General features: G+C 43.3%; 1 protein-coding gene across 4 annotated transcripts in view; it reads left to right on the forward strand.

The window, feature by feature from the left end:
• The window catches only part of LOC137518602 (poly(rC)-binding protein 3-like), a 1,088,021-nt gene that overhangs the window by 559,356 nt on the left and 504,280 nt on the right, over window positions 1-24,385 (forward strand). For 3 of the 4 annotated variants that reach the window (XM_068236676.1, XM_068236679.1, XM_068236678.1), the window contains one exon: window positions 17,256-17,334. The exons of the other annotated variant lie outside the window; for it this stretch is intronic. The gene's annotated coding sequence lies outside the window, so the exon portion shown is untranslated. The remainder of the gene's footprint in view (window positions 1-17,255; window positions 17,335-24,385) is intronic. 4 annotated transcript variants of the gene reach the window in all.

The following is a 24,385-nucleotide window of genomic DNA, read 5'->3' on the forward strand; positions in this document are numbered from 1 at the left end:
CCCGATTATGCGCCGTAGGAGCGAGCACACGCGCGGCCTCGCAGCCACAGTATAATCACTCGCGTGATTACACCGGGACCGGCGGCGGGGAACTGAGCATCTGAAGAGGACAGCTTTTTTTCACTGTAGTGGTCCTTTAAACAATTTAAATTTGACATTTTGAATTTTTCAACTGTCATTTTCCAACTGCCATTTTCCAACTGTCATTTTCCAACTGCCATTTTCCAACTGTTATTTTCCAATTGTCATTTTCCAGCTGCTGTTTTCCAACTGTAATTTTTCAACTGTCATTTCTCAACTGTCAAATTTCAACTGTTGTTTTTTAACTGCCATTTTCCAACTGCCATTTTCCAACTCTCAAATTTTAACTGCCGTTTTCCAACTGTTATTTTCCAACTGCCATTTTTCAACTGTCATTTTCCAACTGCCATTTTATAACTGCCATTTTCCAACTGCCACTTTCCAACTGTCATTTTCCAACTGCCATTGTCCAACTGCCACTTTCCAACTGCCATTTTCAACTATCATTTTCCAACTGCCATTTTCAACTGTCATTTTCCAACTGCCATTTTCAACTGTCATTTTCCAACTGTCATTTTCCAACTGCCATTTTCAACTGCCATTTTCCAACTGTCACTTTCCAACTGCCATTTTCCAACTGCCATTTACCAACTGTCATTTTCCAACTGCCATTTTCCAACTGTCATTTTCAACTGTCATTTTCCAACTGCCATTTTCAACTGTCATTTTCCAACTGACATTTTCAACTGTCATTTTCCAACTGTCATTTCCCAACTGCCATTTTCAACTGCCATTTTCAACTGTCACTTTCCAACTGCCATTTTCCAACTGCCATTTTCCAACTGTCATTTTTCAACTGCCATTTTCCAACTGTCATTTTCCAACTGTCATTTTCCAACTGCCATTTTCCAACTGTCATTTTTCAACTGCCATTTTCCAACTGTCATTTTCCAACTTCCATCTTCCAACTGTCATTTTCTGACCGTCATTTTCCAACTGCCATTTTCAACTGTCATTTTACAACTGCCATTTTTCAACTGCCATTTTCAACTGTCATTTTCCAACTGCCATTTTTCTACTGCCATCTTCCTAATGTAATTTTCCAACTGTCATTTTCCAACTGCCATTTTCCAACTGTCCATCCAACTCCATCGTGAGGAGGTGGACTAGTCCAAAACCTGTTGGTTCTGTCAGCTTTTAAAGCGGACCTAAACTCAGAGATTCCTCTCTGCTCTAAGGAGATAAGCAACAGCATAATAAATGTAAAGAAAAACATTTCTTTGTTACAACTTACAGAAATCTTACAAAAACCCTGCAGTGTTTTCTTTCTGCTGTCCTATAAGCAGGGGCGTAGGAATAGGCCCTGCAGCCCCTGCGCCCGCGGGGGGGCCCGGCCCCCCCCTGGGGCCCGCTTGGGGCCGTTTTGTGGGTGCTGGAGGGGTGGCAGCATGAGGGGAAAGCCTTGCCCACAGTCGGCGGGGAGAGGGGTAGTTCCCCCCTCTCCCTCACCTCGGGGCTCTCCCCTCTGTGCTCCCCTCCAGCTCGTAAGTGTCTGTGGGGCTGTGGTGGGCAGCGAGCGGCGGGCAGATACATACCTGCTTCCGTGCGTTCCATCGGAGACTTCTCCCTCTAGCGGCTGACGTCACTTCCGGAAGTGACGTCAGCCGCTAGAGGGAGAAGTCTCCAATGGAACGCACGGAAGCAGGTATGTATCTGCCCGCCGCTCGCTGCCCACCACAGCCCCACAGACACTTACGAGCTGGAGGGGAGCACAGAGGGGAGAGCCCCGAGGTGAGGGAGAGGGGGGAACTACCCCTCTCCCCGCCGACTGTGGGCAAGGCTTTCCCCTCATGCTGCCACCCCTCCAGCACCCACAAAACTCCGAGCGGGCCCCAGGGGGGGGGGGGGCATATTACGATTTTCTGGTGTCTGCTGCCCACATTACGATTTTCTGGTGTTGCTGCCCTCATTACGATTTTCTGGTGTCTGCTGCCCACATTACGATTTTCAGGTGTCTGCTGCCCACATTACGATTTTCAGGTGTCTGCTGCCCTCATTACGATTTTCAGGTGTCTGCTGCCCTCATTACGATTTTCAGGTGTCTGCTGCCCACATTACGATTTTCAGGTGTCTGCTGCCCACATTACGATTTTCAGGTGTCTGCTGCCCTCATTACGATTTTCAGGTGTCTGCTGCCCTCATTACGATTTTCAGGTGTCTGCTGCCCACATTGTGATTTTCAGGTGTCTGCTGCCCACATTACGATTTTCTGGTGTCTGCTGCCCTCATTATGATTTTCTGGTGTCTGCTGCCCACATTACGATTTTCAGGTGTCTGCTGCCCACATTACGATTTTCAGGTGTCTGCTGCCCTCATTACGATTTTCAGGTGTCTGCTGCCCTCATTACGATTTTCAGGTGTCTGCTGCCCACATTACGATTTTCAGGTGTCTGCTGCCCACATTACGATTTTCAGGTGTCTGCTGCCCACATTGCGATTTTCAGGTGTCTGCTGCCCACATTGCGATTTTCAGGTGTCTGCTGCCCACATTGCGATTTTCTGGTGTCTGCTGCCCACATTACGATTTTCTGGTGTATGCTGCCCACATTAGGATTTTCTGGTGACTGCTGCCCACATTGCGATTTTCTGGTGACTGCTGCCCACATTGCGATTTTCTGGTGACTGCTGCCCACATTAGGATTTTCTGGTGTCTGCTGCCCACATTACGACATTCTGGTGACTGACTGCTGCCCACATTAGGATTTTCTGGTGACTGCTGCCCACATTACGATATTCTGGTGACTGCTGCCCACATTAGGATTTTCTGGTGACTGATGCCCACATTGCAATTTTCTGGTGACTGCTGCCCACATGGCGATTTTCTGGTGACTGCTGCCCACATTGCGATTTTCTGGCCCACATTACGATTTTCTGGTGAACACTGCCCACGTTACGATTGTCTGGTGAATGCTGTCCACGTTACGATTTTCTGGTGAACGCTGCCCACATTACGATTTTCTGGCCCACATTACGATTTTCTGGTGAACACTGCCCAAGTTACGATTGTCTGGTGAATGCTGTCCATGTTACAATTTTCTGGTGAACTCTGCCCACATTACGATTTTCTGTCCCACATTACGATATTCTGGTGAACGCTGCCCACATTACGATTATCTGGTAAATGCTGCCCACGTTACAATTTTCTGGTGACTGCTGCTCACGTTACTATTTTCTGGTGACTGGTGCCCACATTACGATTTTCTGGTGAACTCTGCCCACATTATGATTTTCTAAAGGCCCACATTACGATTTTTCTGGTGAACTCTGCCCACATTACGATTTTCTGGCCCACATTACGATTGTCTGGTAAAATGCTGCCCACTTTACAATTAATTTACAGTGAAACGCTGCCCCATTACGATTATTTGGCACCTATGGGGGGGGGCCCCATCCAAATATTCGCAGGGGGGCCCAGTGATTTCTAGTTACGCCCCTGCCTATAAGCATAAAAGGGTTAACCTCCTGTATTTACATATTAGCCCAAACTATGGCACAGAGTGGCACACCTGACAACCCTAATTTACACTTGCTGTTTACTTTCTGTTAAGGCCTAATTAGACGGGCTAATCTCTCTAGACCAGAACTTTGCATCTGTGATACGCGTACCACCGGTGGTACTTTGCTGTTGGCCAAGTGGTACACACCAGATTTGCCCGCCACTTTATTGCCCGCATGCCACTTGTCCTGGTCCTGTCCTGTCTCCACAAAGTTTGGTCCCCCCCCTCCCTCCTTCGCTCCTTGCTGTGCAGCTCTGCAGCATACTTCAGACCTCAGATCAGTGGGGAAGAGACTGGCCAAACGGTGCACAGTGATGGCGCAGATACAGAAATGACATCACTGCTCACTTCCTGTATTTGAAGTATACACGCCGTCACCGCGCACCGTTTGCCTAGCTGTCTCTTCACTGTGGCTGGCTTACCGATGATCTGAGGTGTGAACTATATCGCAGGGCAGCACAGCAGGAAATGAGCAAGGGGGGGAAGCCAAACTTTGTGGTGAGTCACTGCCCAGCTCTCAGCTCTCTGGTGGTGGGACCTGGCTACCTATAATTAAGCAGGTGGGGGGGAGAGAGGAACTTGTTTACACTTCACACTTGTTTACACTTAATCAGTTGGTACGCGTTAGTATGCGTTTTTCCCATACCAGTGCATTGGGAAAAAGCTTTCAGTTAAAACGCGTTAGGTGTGACAGGTGCCATAGGAAAACATGGGCACTACTTTGAAAATCCGTTTTCTTTCAGTTATAACTGAGAGCAACTGATTAAGTGTTCAAGGGCCCTACGGATATCTATATTGGCAATCTACCTCTAGATTGCCAATACTGACAATATGTAGGCTAGCAATCTAATTGTAGTCTTTTCCCCCACCCATGCCTCCTACTTTTCCCCTCCCAAATGCCTCTTTTTCTTCAAGTGTACCTGTTAGAAAAAAGTGCCCCGGGGGTACTTACCTCAGGGAAGGGGAGGCCTTTGTATCCTAAAGAGGTTTCCCCCTTCCTCCTCAGTAGATGGGATCCAGCGCTGGGAGCCGCATAGTTCTCCTCATCGGTGTGCGCTTGCTCAGTAGCTGCTCTCCATTCAGGTTCCAGCAGAAACAGCCAAGCCCGATCGCATCCAATCTACTGTGCAGGCACACTGGTGGTACTTGAACATATTCAGGCAATAAAAGTGGTACAATTAGTGAAAAGGTTGAAAAGCCCTGTATTAGGCACTCAATACACACTAAACTATCTTAATAATGTTTACACAATATACTGGTTACCACTTATTCCAACAACCAATGGACAACAAGTTCCAGCAAAATTTAAAAACAATAATGGTGCACAAGCCAGCCTGGGGCCCCAGGAACTCTCACTGCCCGGGGCCCCAGAACCAGCATGCAACACCATATGTGAGCGCAGCCAAGCCCTGGATCTGCCACACCCAGGAGCTTGTCCCCAACTGCTCTGAAACTTACCAAACACACAGGAGAAACTCACTTCCCAAACAGTTCTCTGCTGCTTATATAGAGCCTGCAGGCTGCTTGTAAGCCAATCAAGAAGTGCACATACACATGACACCTAGTCTGCAGTGATTGATTCAAACAGAAGCTGAGCTACTCAGCTAGTCATAGGAGAGGGTTTCAGTTGCATATAGACAATGGCTATATGGCCAGCAGGGGGCACCAGCGTGCAGGATATACCCTCTCATCTGCCCCCCTCCTAACTAAACTGCATGGGAATCTACATTAAAATTTAAAAACAGCTTTAACAGCTTCTGTTTGAATCAATCACTGCAGACTAGGTGTCATGTGTATGTGCACTTCTTGATTGGCTTACAAGCAGCCTGCAGGCTCTATATAAGCAGCAGAGAACTGTTTGGGAAGTGAGTTTCTCCTGTGTGTTAAACAAGTTCCAGCAACTCTGAGAATTAAATACAAGTTCCAAAAGTCAAAGTAGCCTATTTACATGCCTGCACAATCTACACTCTTATCAACACAGTAGATGAACAAGTCCCAGTATCACAGTGATACAAGCACCTGCTTTTTCTCTACCTATGTGAGTATACAAATCTCTGCAATCCACATCATTCTCAGCAAAGCCAGTGAAATACATGTCTCTGTAAATGAACAGTCTTAACTAAGTAGAATACTGGATGAACAAGTTGCAACGGTCCCAGAAGCATATTTATAGCAGCTTACCTCGTCTCAGGACCCATTGATACTCCCAACAGCTCTTTCAATTCAAGAATGGGGTCTCCTGTGTACAGTGTAGCGGAAGATGTCTGCTCTATATAAATACTAAATAAATAAAACATACATAAATCTTTCCACTGAGGTAATCAGTAGGACCTCCCATCAACCATTTGGAGTTCTTATTGCAGGTCAGCTTGCGTGAGCACACGCACCCACATACAAACACACACACACACACTTACTTTACTGATGGCTCATAGTGATACTTTCCCTTGTCAGGTAGGGGCTCTCATGAATCATCATTGAACTTGTACCCTGGTAGTCAGCCCAGTCCCTCAACTTCCCCTAAAACAGGGGGTAACAATAGCCCCCTGACCCCTGTGATCCCCTGTGATCTAGTGTGGATATTCTAATTGGGGACCCAGCATTTAGAAACCCGAATTATGCCGAACACCGCACTGCAGTACCCACACTAGCAGACAGGGTCACAGGGAGGTCACTCACGGCACGCTTCATGTGACTCTTAAAGAGAAACTCCAACCTAGAATTGAACTTTATCCCAATTAGTAGCTGATACCCCCTTTTACATGAGAAATATAATGCTTTTCACAAACAGACCATCAGGGGGCGCTGTATGACTGATTTTGTGCTGAAACCCCTCCCACAAGAAGCTCTGAGTACCGCGGTACTCTGGGCAAACTGCCACAATGTAACAATGTTCACAGACAGGAATTAGCTGTTTACAGCTGTCTCTAACAGCCAAAACAGCTACCAGCAGCTACATAACCTGCCCACAGTAAAAATGTCACCATGTAATAAATGTCAGAATGTAAATCGGGGAGAGGAAAGATTTTACAATGAGCAAACACTGACTAAATCATTTATACATAATTATGGTAAAAAATGAAGCACTTTTTTTTACTACATTATTTTCACTGGAGTTCCTCTTTAAAGCAGGTGGATTAGCAATACTATGCCAGGGGAAAAACACATATATAAGTAGATAAATACTTGATCAACTTACATAACACATGTATTGTACTGTCCATGTTTTGATTTCATTGAATGTTATATAGTAAATGAAGAGAATTCTGTTCCTGGTGGGAACCGTGTCTTTTGCCCACAGTTTGAGGCTAAATACTGATGTAATTTCTTCCCTTAACTTTTTTTTTCTCCTGCTTGTAAACACAAGTGAGCAGAGGATCATGTTTCAGCTAGGCAGCTAGGCATGGAAATAAAGGGAAAATGTTGTACTCACCTGTCCGCGCTGTCCTGGCGTCCCGTTCTCTCCATGCGCGCGCGCACCGCCGGCCGTGGTTTGTTGACTATGGCAGGAGGTGGGCGCACGTTTGTGCGTGACGGCACAGGACCTTGCACGCGCAGGCGCGAGGTTCGATGCGGGCGGACACGTAGACATGTACGCATGCACGAGAGCGGGGATACGCAAGTACGCATGCGCATACGCATGCGCGGTAAACTTGGCGCCAAAATTAGGTATAAAATGCCTCCCCCAGCCATAGCTCGGTGCTGTTCGTTCTGACACTTAGTGGGTTCGCCCGATCCTGTTGGTGCCTCTGACCAAACCTGCCTCTGATTTGTCCTGCCTGATATTGACCCGGTTCGCCTGACTATTCTCGATCTCCTGCCCCTCGCTCTGACTCGGCCTGTTTACTGGATCCCGCATCTGTCTGCTGCCTGCCCTGTTTCTTGGACTGTATTCTGGACTACTCTGCCTGCTGCCTGCCGCCTGTCCCTGACCTTGACAACTCTGCCTGCCTGCCGCCTGCCCCTGACCTCGGATTGGACCTTGACAATTCTGCCTGCCTGCCACCTGCCCTGACCTCGGATTGTATCTGGACCATTCTGCCTGCCGCCTGCCCCTGACCTCGGATTGTATCTTGACCATTCTGCTTGCCGCCTGCCTCCTCACCCAGATTGAACTCTGACCAACTAATCTTCTCCACATTGTGGATCCGTTCTCTCGACCACTAGAAGGTGATCCCAGTTTGCGACCTGGTAGGGCACTAGGCAGCTAAGACCAGAAGCGATCCCCTCGCGTTGTTTTTTGGTGAAGGCCCGTGGTCACCTAGACTCCGCATCTGGGTAAAACCTTGCTCCCTAGTGGAAGGGTCAACGAACCACCAACGCTACTAGGTACCTATCAGTCACGCCATAACAGAAAAGGAGGAATATATTATAGATAAAAAGAACCCCAAGCATGCAACTGTTTGGCAATGGCTATTACAGGGCCAGTGCTCCTAAGGTATGTGATACTTCCAAACCATAACAGCAGATAAAGTTTTGAAAGTTTTGAATGCAGGATAAGCATCTTTATCACTTAATACACTCAGACCAATTGCTGTTGAAATTAGATTTTTATGGTGACAATGCCACTTTAAGCTTCCTCCTTCCAGCTTATAAGTGTACCGCTACCCCATGACCCTGTCCACTAGTTTGGGTGCTGAATTGCAGTGTCCCACATAATTCAGGTTTCCATTCCAAATGCAGGATCCCAAATTCAAACACCAACACTACCCAGGTCTAGGTCTGCAGTGGGGCTTTTAGGGCTCATTCACACTGTTAGCTTTGAGGCAACACACATTGGTAACATGAAAGTCCTTTGTTACCTTCATAATACAGAGAGCATTCCTGTGAGTTGGAATATAACGCATCCGGGAACATTTTACCACACACAATTTTCCGTTGGGCCATATTGTGTTGCAACCACTAATGTCCGCACATGCCGTGTGTGAGAGAAATGTGTGTATGAAATTGTGTTCATGCCTGCAATGTGTAGTGTGAATGAGCCCTTCGAATTTCATTAGTGATTAAATGAAATAGATTTTTTGCATAATTAGTTTATACACTGTTAATTATCAAAGGCATGTAAGCACACATGAATAAGAGGGTGATCAAGAAATCACACATGTTCACCAGCTGTAAAAATATTAATAGCTGTGTTCAAAATTCTCATGATAATGGATGGGTGATGTCATGTATAGAATAATAGAAGTGATAAATAACCAGCTTTTCTTGCTATCCTTCCTACAGCACCTCAAGAAGTATTATCAAGCTTACAGTGTAAATCTGTTACCGTCTATTTATATGCAGGATAAAGAACTTAAATAACTGTTCCAAGAATATACATGAAATGTGTGAACACTTATGTGTATTTTTTACAGTTAACCAGTTCCTGTAACCAGACACAATATTATGTTTATTATTTTCGGTACAAGGCAACAATGGACAGTGCGATCATATTGATTGATTGTTAATCTATCACCAGCACAAGCCTTGCAACAGGGATTTCATATCACATAGACTTCATATGCACTAGCTAACCTGTGGACAACCTTTTTGGCAATTAATCACTACAATCAATCTCCCAGCCATTGATCAATTGGTCAAACAACCATAACTACTATATAGCATTCCTGCAGGTTGTTATATAAATCAAGCAGTTGACTGCACACGTACATGGTGTAACATGTACTGTACAGCATGGGTCCCCAACCTGGGGGCCGTGGCCCCCTGGGGGTCCTTGGGCAGATTTCTGGGGGGCCGCGGCTTCACCCTCTCCCCCTGCGGCCGCCGCTCCTGTTACCTTATGAGCGGGCGGCCGCTTCCTACCTTATATTCCGCCAGCCGCGGCTCTCCTCTTCGCAGCATGTCGTATTACAGCAGCGCTTCCTGCACGGCTGCTGTAAGGAGCCAAGGGACAGCGGTTCCCATAGTAACGGTGATGCGTATCGCCGCTACAGGAAGCCGCTACCCCACCTCCTTCCCTCCTTACAGCAGCCGCGCAGGAAGCACTGCTGTAATACGACATGCTGCGAAGAGGAGAGCCGCGGCTGGAGGAATATGAGGAAGGAAGCGGCCGCCCGCTCATAAGGTAACAGGAGTGGCGGCCGTGGGGGGAGAGGGCACCTCTGCTAGCTACACTGGGGCAGTTATACTGGGGTAACTACTGGGCTAACTGTACTGGCTACACTGAGCTAACTGTACTAGGTATACTGGGCTAACTGTACTTGCTATACTGGGCTAACTATACTTGCTATACTGGGCTAACTGTACTTGCTATACTGGGCTAACTGTTCTTGCTATACTGTGGTAACTGTACTAGCTATACTGTGGTAACTGTACTAGCTATACTGTGGTAACTGTACTAGCTATACTGTGGTAACTGTACTTGCTATACTGTGGTAACTGTACTAGCTATAGTGTGGTAACTGTACTTGCTATACTGGGGTAACTGTACTAACTATACTGGGGTAACTATACTAACTATATTGGGGTAACTATACTACCTAACTAACTATACTGAGGCAACTATAGTCCTTATACAGGGGCAACTGTGGTAGCTACCTATACTGGGGGCAACTATACCTAGATACCTACTTACCTATATACTACACTCAAAATCAGGGAAAAGAGGGGGGGCTGCCGCCGCCACTAACCACACCCCCCCTCCCCCCGGGGGGCCCCAGAGAACGGTTTGGTCGGGATAGTGGGCCCCGGGCTTAAAAAGGTTGGGGACCCCTGCTGTACAGTACTAATGAATAATTACTGGAACATCTAATCAGTAAACAATTGAGAAAGCAAATATTTACTGTATTAGGCCTCTTACACACTGCATGCATTTCCGATTCCAATTCAGCTTTTTAATCGGTTTTTACCGCCGATTCCGATTCAGATTTTTAATCTTTACTGCATGCTGCGTTTTTTGATCCGTTTTTCTGTTGAATGTATTCAGGGAAAATCGGAATTGAAAATCGGAATCGGAAACGGAATTGGAATCGGAATCAGAATCAGAAAACGTATTTGCAGTGTGCAGGAGCCTTAGTTGTTTCTGTATGCAGTAGAATTGACTTCTGATTGACAGATAATCCTTTCACTCTGATTGGATCTTTCATCTTTCATCAATCAGGAGTGAATATTGGCTCATGTGCCAGTCTAAAGAAACCTGTGGATGAGTGCATGGTCTTTAAATTCAGAGTATCCAGTACTGAAATGTAAAGATGATGTGACCCCAGCACCAGAACACTCCAAACTTACACACCTTCCATGCCTCATACAACGTGCATTTGTACATCACGGATTAGTGTGACCTTTCAGTACTTAACTAAGGTTACAGAGGCAGTGTAGCATCCCTGCGTTATTCAGTAACATGGGACAGTTTTTTTTTATGCTATTAGTCGCAAAGGTTTAGATTTCCCCTGTGTGTCATATCAGATTCTAGTAAAGAATGCTAATGTTTGAATCAAGTTGCAGCTAGACAAGTGCAATGACATGCATACACATGCAGTGAGAACTATTTGTACAAAAATGTCCACATCCAGTCTGTTATCTAGAGTGGGCTAGAGCAATGGAGTCTTAAATGTACCAAGAGAGAAAGAAAGAATGCCCTAATACACAGCACCACTCCATGTATTAAAAATCATAACAATACTTTATTCTATTCAAAATAATTCAATACACATCACTATTGTAAAAAATAATAGATAAACATCCCCATAAAAGTTGACACCATTTGTAATCATTAGGATGTAGGGAATCAAATAGTTAGACCAGTGGTACAAACTTGTACATTGTGAACTAATTGTAATTAATTGCTGACTATATTAAAAAATCATGCAATGCGGGTGCTGCATATAGCTACAATTGCATCATTGTTATTTTACTCACATTTTAGCAATCCTCACTATGATCTAATATTAAAAAGGATAGAGGTGAAAACTTCAGTGACCTAATAATAGAGTTTTTTAAAAGACCCTAATCCAGTTTTCTGGATGACACATGCTCTTCAACCTTAGGAAATAAGGGCTCTAGTTTCCATTTTCCATATGATAAAGTCAGGGCCAGCCTGGTTTCACAATACCCTGAGCATAACTAGACTTTGGTTTCCCTTAGAGATGCTCACCATCTAAATCCTAACAATGGCATGATCTAATTAGTGATGATAGACCAGTTTGCCAGGAGAACAGTCCCCGGCAACCTTCTGCCATTTTCCCATTCACCATGGATGCGAATAGTACAGGCCATTCGTGCCCACCCTATACTTTCCCATTGATCCCGTTGGGGCCATCTTTTGACCCTTCACCCTGAACTAAGGTGGGATAGGACAGTCAATGCAACCTGATCACCACCCGCGCTACTCCTCCCCCCCCCCCCCCTCAATAAAATGCATGATCCTGGTGTCCATTTTAAGTCTGTCTTGCGAGCGGAGCTGCGGCCTATACAGGGACAGTGTTAGATAGGCTGTATTGTGATTTTGTGCTGTATAGTTTCTTGCTAGGTGCTCTGCTTCTTGTAGTCCACCGGCTAAGGAGCCCCAATAGTCCTTCTGAGAACTCTTCCATCCTGGCCACATAGGCTCCATTTGTGATATTGTGCAATGTAGCTGCTTCCTAGGTCCTCTGCTTCTTGTAGTCCACCATCTAGCAACCCCCAATAGTCGGTTTGAGGACTGCTGCATTGATTTTTTTTTTTTTTGCATTGTGGTGTGGTGTATGTTGTAGCATTTCAACACCTGTATACAGTGTAGTGTGGTTAGTGTGGTTCTAGCCCCGTCACTGTGCATAATTCATTGATTGAGTGATTGATTGTCACTGACCCTCACACAGCGTCACCCATGTTAATTCACCTTACTGTGAGTTTACTGTTGTGCCATGGTTGGACATTTGTGTCATTGAGTGACTCGTACAGTGTTACACCAACACTCCTTTGTCACTTAACCTAACTGTGAGTTTACTATCTGCGATATCAGACAGTCAGTCAAAAAAAAAAAAAAAAAGTACAGTGTCACGGTTGGACATTTTTTCAGACAGGTAACCATGGCAGCCATACTGAAGGCCTTTTTTAAAAAAAATCTAGAAACTATATGTGATTTTAGGCATTTACACATGTAGGAAAGCCTCTTTGTAAAATACATAACAATAGAGCAAGTTGTAAAGCCAGACTATCTTGCTAATAATCCAATAATCAATCCAAGAAGTTAGTTCATCCAAAAACATTCTGTTGCGTTTCATGGCAAAAGGCCCCGTTTCTCAGGGGTCATTATGAACTTCCAAATGGTGCATACAAGGCATTCCCAAAGCAATTATAACACCTCTGCATGACATAACCTGAGGTTGTTTGTTTTAAGTCATTGCTGTTATTTTATTTGATATTAGATGCACTTTGTATTACCTGAGGTTATTAGTGTGGCTCATGAAATGTGTTGTTACCTAGTCGAAATAACACTGTTGATTAAATCCAGCGCTTGTTACTATATATATATATATATACTGTATATATAGTATATATATTATTGGGTGCCTCTTCTTAGTCTATTATCCTTTTTTTCTGGAGTTCAACCATTGACCATTGACCTATGAAGATTGTAAGGCATCTGAGTACCAATAGCTCAAGTTCCTCACCTGCTTGTACTGGGGGTTGCCCATAAACAAACAAACTAATACATGTAAAGCATTTAGGTCTAGTTCACACTGGGCGATTTTTCAGGCTTTGCTGATCACCGGTAATCAGCAAAATGCTGCTACTAATGTATCCCTATGGATACATTCACACAACAACGTTTGCGATTTCGATCAATCGCAAACGCGCTGAATGCAACGTTTCAGGGGTGATTGCGCAGTGATTATCATTCTATGAAATAAGGATCACAAGTGCAAATCGCTCTGAATCGTGAGATTTTGCCCCCAAATAGCGATCGTGGAGCCGAACGCGATCACGGGTAAAGTGTGGAGTTTGAACCGGCCCTTAGAGATGAATGCAGTGACTGGCTGTTCACCACCACCACTGTAAATGAAGCACGTTTAGCAGTATTCATAGTGATTTTTATTTTACTATGAGAAAGTTAAAGTCAAAATATATAGAAATAAACAACCCCATTTCCCAAAAAACTAACAGTGTTCTGTAAAATAGAAATTAAAACAGAGTGTAATGATTTGCAAATTAAACTCTGTATTTAATTGAAAATAGTAAAAAGATAACAAATACAATGTTGAAATTAAGATTTTTTACTGTGTTATGCTCATTTTGAATTTGTTGCCAGCAACATTTTAAAAATGTTGTGGTAGGTTGTGTATTGCTAAATAAAAAAGAGAGAGAGAGTGGTTAATAGAGAGCATGATTGGGCATAAAACAGGCATCCTGGAAAAGCTGAGCCTCACAAAGGTAAAGATGGGGAGGAATACATTTCTCTGTGGAACACAGGGAAATAGATGTTACGATTATTGATTTACCGGTAAATAGGGCCATTATATTCTGTGGCACTGTGCAAAGTAGAAAACAAACATAGGTATATAATGTAGAGGTGATAGACAGCAAAGAAGTCACAGTGACAAATAATTCACTAAGCTTATCTCCTGTCTTTAATAACACATTTCTGGGCTTTAACTGTAATTACCATGGTGATATATCATTAGTATTCACTAGGCAGTTTACCGCATGCAATCCTTAAAATAAGGATTCTGTCCTTCAGTTATGGAGTGAATTCTAAAATTAACAATTGAATACTTAAATGAATGGCTGAATCATAAACTTAAAGACAGGTTGTTTATTCACAGAGTGAATGCTAAAGTGTGTGAGGAATCATCACATGGCCTGAGCTGCCATTAAGTAGTGTTACTGCAATGTAAAGTGGAGGATTCTGAGCTGTTCGCATAATTTTTTAGTATTATATACAAAAAGGGACTCTATATGGAGAGAAATACAGAGCAGGTACATAAGCGTGTAGCCACTAGCCACAGACACACACAGCCACACAAACACGCACAGCCACACAAATACGCACAGCCACACAGAGACAAAAACACACATAGACACAGCCCCTCTCTCTCTCTCTCTCTCTCTCTCTCTTTCTCTCTCTCTCTCTCCCTCTCCCTCTCTCCCTCTCTCTCTCTCTCCCTCTCTCCCTCTCCCTCTCTCTCTCTCTCTCTCTCCCTCTCCCTCTCTCTCTCTCTCTCTCTCTCTCTCCTTCCTTGGCTGCCATACACAGGATCCAGCTACAGGCTATCTGTAATCTTCCTAACCAAAAATGAAGCAGGAGGGGGTTGAGCTACTTCCTGCCTGCGTGTGCTTCTCTCCTGCTTATCTATCCCATGTGAGAGATAATAAGTACAGAGGTGATAAATTAAAGACTAGAGTGATAAAATAACTCTCACAATGTGAAAACTTATCACTACATATTAATAAAGTAAACGTATTAAATTAACACATAACATACTGATTGATGTGTGGTGATTATTTTTGACTTGTCTTAATATCACCAGCATGATCTTAGTGAATAGTGGCCAATGTCTCTAGAAATTGGAAGGAAATGAGAGTGACAAATGTGTTTTGGAACATAGTTCCAAATGGGGAGAAGCTTATGAGGGATCCAGTATAAGGCCTGTTAATGTTTGGAATAAATGAGTGAGCAGTGCCAAGTGTTATCCCAAACAGCATACTTTATTTACTGAGGCTAGAATGGTGTTATCAATACTTGATTTTACCCCAGGCGGAGAATTGGATTAAGACAATGGAAAATAATCAGTTCTGTTTTACTCCTGTTAAGTTTCAGGAAACTCAACATCATAAAAGACAGATCAGAAAGGGTGCATATGCAAACAACATTTCTGATGAGGATCTATGTAGGTAGAAAAGAAAAGTTTTGTAAAAGTAGTACCTTTTAATGGCTAACTGATTAAGTTAAATTATGCAAGCTTTCTAGGTTCTAGTCCCCTTCAGGCATATTTCCAGATGTTAGCTGAAGTAAAACACAGATGCAGGTAAATAGTAAATACAGGGATGAGAATTTAGCATGTGGGTGTCAGCCCTTCTGCCTTTGTGAGAGATCCTGGCTGCTGAATTATCTTATCCAACCACCTACCATGCCCATCATTCTTCTCCACACCCCTTCTGTTCTGTGCCACTCTATTGTACACCATGCTGTCATTGTTCCACCTCCGGGTGCCCCCCCCCCCCCCCCCCCCTGCAAAAGAACATGTAACTAGCCTGCAGCCTGTTAAGTACTTGAACTATTGAACTTGAACTATTGCCCAAGGAATTGAGTCGCAATCCCTGTGGGTAACAGTCCTTGTATGTGTGTACAAAAGGAATTGAGTCTCAATCCCTGTGGGCAACAGTCCTTGTATGTGTGTACAAAGCTAAAGGCAGTAGGAAGTGATGACTGGGTAGAATAGTCTGGAGCTGAGCGATAGCATTGTGTAGAAAATGCACAAAAATGGATTTGCAATCCAAATGAATTTATTAATTTTCTCTACCTGAGCCTATAGAAGGATAAGAATAGGGGACCAAGGACAGACCAATAACGTATCCCAGACAGTAGAAAATTGGTGTCCCAGGTTCCATCCAGTTTGTTATCTATGCAGAGTTTAAAGGCAAGTATTTCTGATGAAATGGGAAACTGGAGAGCCGGTGTTTCTTGAAAGTCACAATTAATGCTGCATGATAAATTCAGGATTTTTTTTACCAACAGATACTGTCATTCAGACATCTTTTTAATGAGACAAAACGAAAATGCATTGTGCACACATAAGAAAAGCATGGCTCTGTAGTAACAATCTCAGTACTAAAATAGCCTGCAAGCAGTCTAGACCTATCACCCTATTGCACACGACAAAGGAAACCATGAACTTTTGAACAACAGATATCTTTTATCAGGTGTGGATAGGAGATTATTTCATTTTTAGAACTACAACAATTAACCTCCTCAGTTCCTAAACATTTACAAGGACGAGTTACAAAAAGAGGTGATCTAATACTGTTGTACATGTTACAGGCATCAAATTTGAAATAAGTACAGTATGTGTTTTCCAAAAAACAATATTTAAATTTACTATATTGTCTTTGTAGTATTTGAATTAAATAAATATATATATATATATATATATATATATATATATATATATATATCAGATTTTTTGCTCCATAAGACGCACCAGCCCATAAGGCACACCTAGGTTTAGAGGAGGAAAGCCAGAATAAAATAATTCTAAACCAGGTGTGTCTTTAAGATGCAGAGGCGTCTTCCATCGTGTCACCACAGGGCTGATGCCATGCCCCCCACCCAAAAAAAACAACCCTTATACGTATGCACACACCATACATGGCACGCATCATACACACATATTTCATAACTTATAACCACATGACACACATATGCTCCATGCATATACAAACATTACACACAAATACTGCATACATATGCACACGATCTCCCAGCCTATGCCTAAACCTAAGGACCCCTAACAATGCCTTACCCTAAGACCTCCTGCCATTGCAAGGCACCTATGTTAATTACAGGAAATTTGGCCACCTATTTTACCAAAGGTGCCCAAATGACCTGTACTGGCTGCTAAACGCAGCTATTACCCTAGGTGTTTATAGATGTTTATAGACGTTAAACTGCTTTTGCACATGGAGTGTTGGTGTTTAAATACAGCATATCAAATATGAATCAAAAATTGATGACTTTGATGTTTCTGCCTTCCACAGCTGGAAGGAGGAATTATCGGATTTACATGAAACGCGCCGTGAAGTGCAAGTAGGGAACTTCCTCTGACCCCGTCTCCTTGTAAGTACTAAAATGGTCCTGAAGTGTTGTGTTCGGGATGGGAGTATTCAAATGTTCCAAATTCTATCCTATAAATTTAACCAGAAGGTCATCAGTATTTAACCTGAATTTTGTTATGCTGTATTTGCTTACTAGAGATGATCAGTCAGAAGCAAATTTTTCTGAGTTCATGCAGATTTATGTACATTTTTATGCAAATGTATGCAACTTGAAAATGGGCCAATGAATTTAAACCTGGGGGGGGGGGGGGGGGGGGGCTTGATTGATTTTCAAGCCTCATATATTTGCATAAATATTTACATAAAGCTGCATGAACTTGGAAATATTTGTTTCTCATTGATCATCCCTAAAGCTTACTACCTTCAGCACAGACAGATTAAATCCAAATGGAGTTCTAAGCAAGGAGATAGTTTTGGTTGCACATGCTTACCACTTAGATTTTTGCTATTGGTAAGGTGTGCACTGGGGCTTAGAGGAAATGACACCTAGGTCCCTGGGTATCCACAAGGCCCTAGGTATCTACCTAGGAGAGAGTAATTCATTTTCTGCTTTCAAGTGGTGATATATGAGTATTTATTATGTGTATTGTATTTTAATTTACATAATTAAAATATTGTTTTATTAAAAAACATAATAACAAAATAATTAAAACTATACAGATATTTTTATTTAGCATGGCAGACTTCTTATTCAATTCTACTTGTTATCTTTCACTGAAAAAAAGCAGAGCACAACCAGTATAATAAAGAGCTGGTGTACCAGCAGTGACCTCTAGTGTTTGGAGCAGACAGGGTAGTAGCCAGTGGCGTATGTCTGGCATTCTCCTGACACCTTCAGGTAGTATTTACAACTATAAAGACTGAACCTTACCACTGAGATTTTAACAGGTTAATGTATGTATTGTACTCAGTTGTAAAATGTAATTTATTTGAATCTCCTTCTACAAATGGATACTAGATTTAAAATGCTGTATACAGTATATCATGGATGCAGGAAACTGGTGACCACTTCAAACAGAAGCTTTTATTAATGACATATTTCCTATAGACCATGAATGTGCATATCGCATTAGGCTCAGTTTGTCATTACAGCAACCTATGGGTAATAAAAGCATTTACGGAGATAATAAAGTATTTTCTGCCTTGTGAACAGATTTCCATTTTCTGTTAGTATCTATTTTATGTGGCTTTATTTTGATATGTAGGAGAAGAGACAGACTATGGTCTCTGCAGGCTGTTTATAGCCTCTGAAGAATATTTAATGTATTAAACACTTTGAGACACTTGGATCTATGTATTGCATTTGGGACTGTATTCATGCACGATGTGCCAGCGGGCTATCTTTAAAGTGGTGATTAAATCAGATATGTGGGAAGAAAAATAACATTTATTCTACTGCATATATGTAAGAAATATTGTCTAAATAGGGTACAAATTAAAAGCAGACCTACCATGAAAATCACACTTCATTGGTCCGAGAGGGGGCAGCCATGTTCTGTGAGTCCATAAGTGGATCTACTTCATTACACTACACAGGTCATTGCAACATGGCAATGTTTAGGCACTGGCACTTAGCCGTTTCATAGCTTATGTCAGTGCCTTTATCCGAGGCAGGTAATTTGGGCACTGTGCCTGGTAATTTGGGTGGTGCCATGGACTGTAATGTTAATGTAAAGTGCAATGAGCCTCAAAGAGTGTAATTTCGATCAGTTCACTTCAAAAATGCATTGAAATTATGTTCAGACCAGACAAAAAATGTTGAATACATTAGACACAATGGGAGGGCTGCAGTACAACTGGGGCCCATAACTATGCAGTTAAATAGATTTTTAATAGATTCTACTGTGAAATCCATTGAAAATCTGTGCGGTGTATGGGAAGATTCAATCTCTCCCTGATCAGATGAAGATCAGAGAGAGATCGATCTGTTTGCCACATTGGGTGACAATCTAAACGTGTATGGCCACCTTTAGATGACAAAAATAGCTTTAGGTGGCCCTGAGAGGATTAGAAGAGATCAAAGGTAAGCCAGATGAGGTTAGGCATAAGAAAGGAGTTAACATTGGGGGAAAATAGGATTGGGCATTAAAAAGGGGTTAAGATGTGCATGGGGCGGGCTGGGGGGGGGGGGTAGTTTGGCCATAAAAAGGGTATTTGAAATAAGGGGATTGGTTAGGGTTGGGCAGCTGATGATGACAAGGACGTGGTGACTGATAACACTGCCAAAAATAGTGTGACTAAAGGACCCTAGTATGTCAAATGTATTGCAAATTTGCTTTGCACCTGTGCCAATGCTTAACTTCCCTTATCTGACTTAGTGCTCCTACAGCATACAGCCCACACAGGAGCTTTTTAATGAAAAAAAATAATAGCTGCTTTTGTCATTCTTGTAGTCTTTAACAGAGGCCATGTCCCCTCTGTGCTAAGTCACAGACCTCAATCTTACAGAATCAGAACTGGTTCTGATGAACGTCTCATCTGCAATTTATACCTGTGGTGGAATTGTATGAGCCATGAATTCTGTAGTAACTCCAGTTCACACGAGTTGCTATGTGACTTATCTTTAATGCCAGACAAGAGTGATAGCCTCGCTCCACCAGCTACACTGTGCACAGCAGAGCTTCTTTCCTATCAGAAAACATACTCAATAAAATATAGGTACAGCTAGTAGCCAGGCTGTATCCTCTGTCTATCGAATGATGTAAAAAGAATCACCACCAAGTAAAAGCTTCAACAGTTAATGGTTTTCAAGCCAGTTTTTGTTTATGGCTTAAAATGCATTAACTGTGGCTGTTATCTCAGGTTGTGACTATTAAAATAACACTGGACATACTAAGGACACCATCTGGCTGCTGGTTTTACCTGTACTATATAGAATCGACTTAGACTCATCACATGGAGCCATTTAAGAAAACGATTAAATCCAACATGGATGAAATATGAATGAAACTATTAATAAACTGTTTACTCCGTTCAAAATGATTAGTAATACTCCTACAAGCTGATCAGCACGATGGTTTCTTCTGTTGCTACAGACTTTAGAAGAGACATTGTGGACAGAGTTTTCAGTGGGCAGCACAGACAGTGGTGTAGTGGGTAGCTCTATTGCTTTGCAGGGCTGGCTGGGTCTCTGGTTCAAATCCCAGCCAGGGCACTAGCTGCGGTTTCCTCCGGGTACTCCAGTTTCCTCCCACATTCCAAAAGCATACAGATAAGTTAATTGGCTTCCCCCTAAAATTGTTCCTAGACTACAATACATACACTAGACAATACATACATACTATGGTAGGGATTAGATTGTGAGCCCCACTAAGGGACAGTTTTGTGACAAGACAATATACTCTGTACAGCGCTGCGGATGATGTTGGTGCTATATAAATACTAAAATAATAATAAGAAGAAGAAGCATTTGTAGCCAGGAGCATAAAAATAGCCCCTGTGAAGGGGCATGGGGGTTAAAGGGGCTTGCTCCTGTCAGCAAATGCAGAGCAGCGGCAGTGAAGTATTTTATATTACCTGCTTCCGGCAGTGGGACAGCTCCTCCTCATTCCTGTGTTGCCACTTGCCTGACAGCCAATCATTATGCGGCTTATGATGCTTGTCACATGAAGGGAGCCACATAAGTGATTGGCTGTACAGTGCAGAGCTACACTGAAGAGGGAAGCGAAGAAGACCTATCCCACCGGTACGAGAATACTGGCCGCAGTTATAAATGGACGCGTGTGTTGCCGCAAAGCTCATGTCTAACGGCAACGTTCAATGCTCGCTCGGGGACCTTTTGGGGCAGGAGGGGTTGCAGCATAAGAGGAGAGCTGTGGCCGCAGATCGGTGGGGAGGGGGGAAATTTCCCCCCCCCCTCCCTCACCTCGGGCTCTCCTCTTAGCGCTCCCCTCCTGCAATCAATCATTGGTGGTGCTCGTGGCAGCCGCGGCGGCGGCAGGCAAGCTGTGCACATACCTCCTTCTGGCCGGAGGTCTCCTATCACTAAGTGCTTTATGGAACTTCCTGTGTAAACATAAAGTTCTATGAAGCTCTTAGTGATCGGAGGCCAGAAGGAGGTATGTGCTCAGCTTGCCTGCCGCCGCCGCGGCTGCCACGAGCACCACCAATGATTGATTGCAGGAGGGGAGCGCTGAGAGGAGAGCCCGAGGTGAGGGGGGGGGGGAATTTCCCCCCTCCCCACCGATCTGCGGCCACAGCTCTCCTCTTATGCTGCAACCCCTCCTGCCCCCAAAAAGAACATTCATTTCATCTTTCAGCTTGGAAATTTACAAAACTGACTTTGCCGAATCATAGCCGTTATAAAAACCGATAAATTCAGGCACGGCGCCGATTTGGAAGGTTAATTATAACGGTAACCAAGCTACAATGGGATGAACCTGCGCGTCCATTTCATCTTGCGGCTAAATAGCCGTTTTCGCTATCCCAATGCCGGAAGAAGGTAATGTATAGCACTCTGCTGCCAATGTTCTGCATTTAACTCTGGAAGGGGGGATAGAAGATGGGGGCTGGGGGCCTGGCTGGCAGTCCTTTACTGGAGCGCTTGGTAGGTTGTAGTCACACCACTCTATGCAGCCTCCATTATAAAGCCAAATTTTGTTGTCATGTTATTAGAGCGGTTTTTTTATGTTGCAGAAAAACAGGGACTGAATCACTTAGGTGGTTTTGAGTAATTAAAGACTACAATGATTTACCACGTTGGTGCATACCAAGAAATGCAATATCTGTCTTAAAGAGGTTTACTATACTGTTTGAGAATTAGTTCACATTGATGGCTTATTACTAGAACTCAGACTCTTGTATAAAATGCATGTGTACTTTAACAATGCAATAAAGCCATTTGTTAGTTATAGCTGGGAAGTTTTTATTGACTTCTCCAAGAATATCTGCTTGTAAATGTTCACAGCATTGCTGAGTCAGATTGAACAGAACCTCGGTACAATATTCATTTCAGCTAGATCATTTGAGATTACTAGTTGGTCCTATGTACATACACACTCATGTTTATAAGCTGTCTAAAATTCTCAATAGATCACAGCACAAAAAAATATCATTATTCATTGTATTCATTAATTCATAAATGAAAAATACCATGACTTGCAGAGAGGTGCATAGGTGAGCAGTGGAGAAGCAATTAAAATGCTGTATTTTTGCTTAAAGGGATACTGTAGGGGGTGTCGGGGGAAAATGAGTTGAAGTTACCCGGGGCTTCTAATGGTCCCCTGCAGACATCCTGTGCCCACGCAGCCACTCACCGATGCTCCGGCCCCGCCTCCGGTTCACTTTTGGAATTTCAGACTTTAAAGTCTGAAAACCACTGCGCCTGCGTTGCCGTGTCCTCGATCTCGCTGATGTCACCAGGAGCATACTGCACAGGCCCAGTATGGTCTGTGTCTGCGCAGTACACTCCTGGTGACATCAGCGGGATTGAGGACATGGCAACGCAGGTGCAGTGGTTTTCAGCCTTTAAAGTCTGAAATTCCAGAAGTGAACCGGAGGCGGGCCCAGAGCATCGGTGAGGGGCTGCACAGGCACAGGATGTCTGCAGGGGACCGTTAGAAGCCCCGGGTAAGTTCAACTCATTTTACCCCGAACACCCTACAGTAACCCTTTATTTTGTTTTAGTTTTTTAATTGTGTAACTAATGCATAGCTGTGGAGAAAAAAGAAAGTGTAATCTATATAAGCAGTCATAGTGAGTGATTTTTGTTCAGTTATTTGTAATAGTGTGTAATTTTTGCTCAGTTATTGTGAACATTGGCCATATTCTATTCTTGGTGATATGCTTCACTTGTGCGATGGCTGAACGTTTACCGCATTAGTAGCCATTTGCCTGAGCAATGCTCCTGTATCCCGAGCCATGCCCAGGCAGGAGCTTCAAAGGTGCTTTGGAGGGGCTCCCAGTAGTACAGAGCCAGGGGAGTGCTGCACAAAGCAATGGGACAGCAGATATTTGCCAGGGATGCCCGGCTTAGTTGCCAGGGGTTCAGCTCTGCAGGCGCCCACATGCTTAGTTACTGCTTTAGGGACTTTAGTCCTGCTCCTTAGTCAGGCTAGGCTAACTCTCATATCTGATGGGAAGCATCGCTAACCAGCAGCATGAACAGGGGAATAGCATAAGCATGTTAACACCTTGCCAGGTGCTAAGGGAAATAGGATCATTTTCAGACATGCCAGCGTTCAAAGCTGGCGAGTTACGTATTAGGATGTGGCCCTAGGTCTCTTTCACATAACTACTAAACCTTGTTGTGATGTGCAAACTTTTTGCACAAAATTGCTGTAAACCGGATTCACAGTTTTACAAAATAGGCTCAGTTCCATGTTGGCTCCAGATAGAATACAAAGGTCATGCAATCTATCAGTACAGTAATGGTATCACTCAGACTGAAACATAAGATTACCGATAACAAGCCCCAGACAGTCAGCTGCTGTGCTACAGGCATCATATACCTATTTCTGATGTTTCCTAATATAGGTCTATAGTTTGCATCCTTTAGGGGGAAACATACTGCAGAGCCCACAGCAGTTACAAAATGAAGGAGAAAAGGAGGCTGTATATACAATGTATTTTTCTAAATCCTTTGCTGTATCCATTTATCTAACATAAATCAATTTATCTTTACAGTCATCTGGCTGGCTCTATTTAAGACAAAGTGACCTGAACAAATATGCTGGGTTCTCACAAGAAATGAATATATTAAATAACACTTAATCATGCTGTGCAAATTTCAGAGTAGGAAGCAGTAGATTTGGGCGCATGAGACAAGTGGACAAAAAGGGCGCCCCATTCACTTTCATTATAAATATCGTTTAATGGGCGCTGAACGGGGAAAATAAGGCGCCGGAGATTTTTAAGGATTTATAACGGCGCCCGGAGATTTTTAAGGATTTATAACTATGTTTGTGATGATTTAAGTTTACAAAATGAGCCCGTGACGAATAACGTTTATGAAGATAATAAATCACTATTTCTAAAACATTTCTAACACATTATTATCCACCCAAAAAAATAATTTACATTTTTTTTCTTTACATTCTTTATTTATTCATGTC

The sequence above is a fragment of the Hyperolius riggenbachi genome, chromosome 5, assembly GCF_040937935.1.
Source record: "Hyperolius riggenbachi isolate aHypRig1 chromosome 5, aHypRig1.pri, whole genome shotgun sequence".
NCBI classification, from domain to species: Eukaryota; Metazoa; Chordata; class Amphibia; order Anura; family Hyperoliidae; genus Hyperolius; species Hyperolius riggenbachi.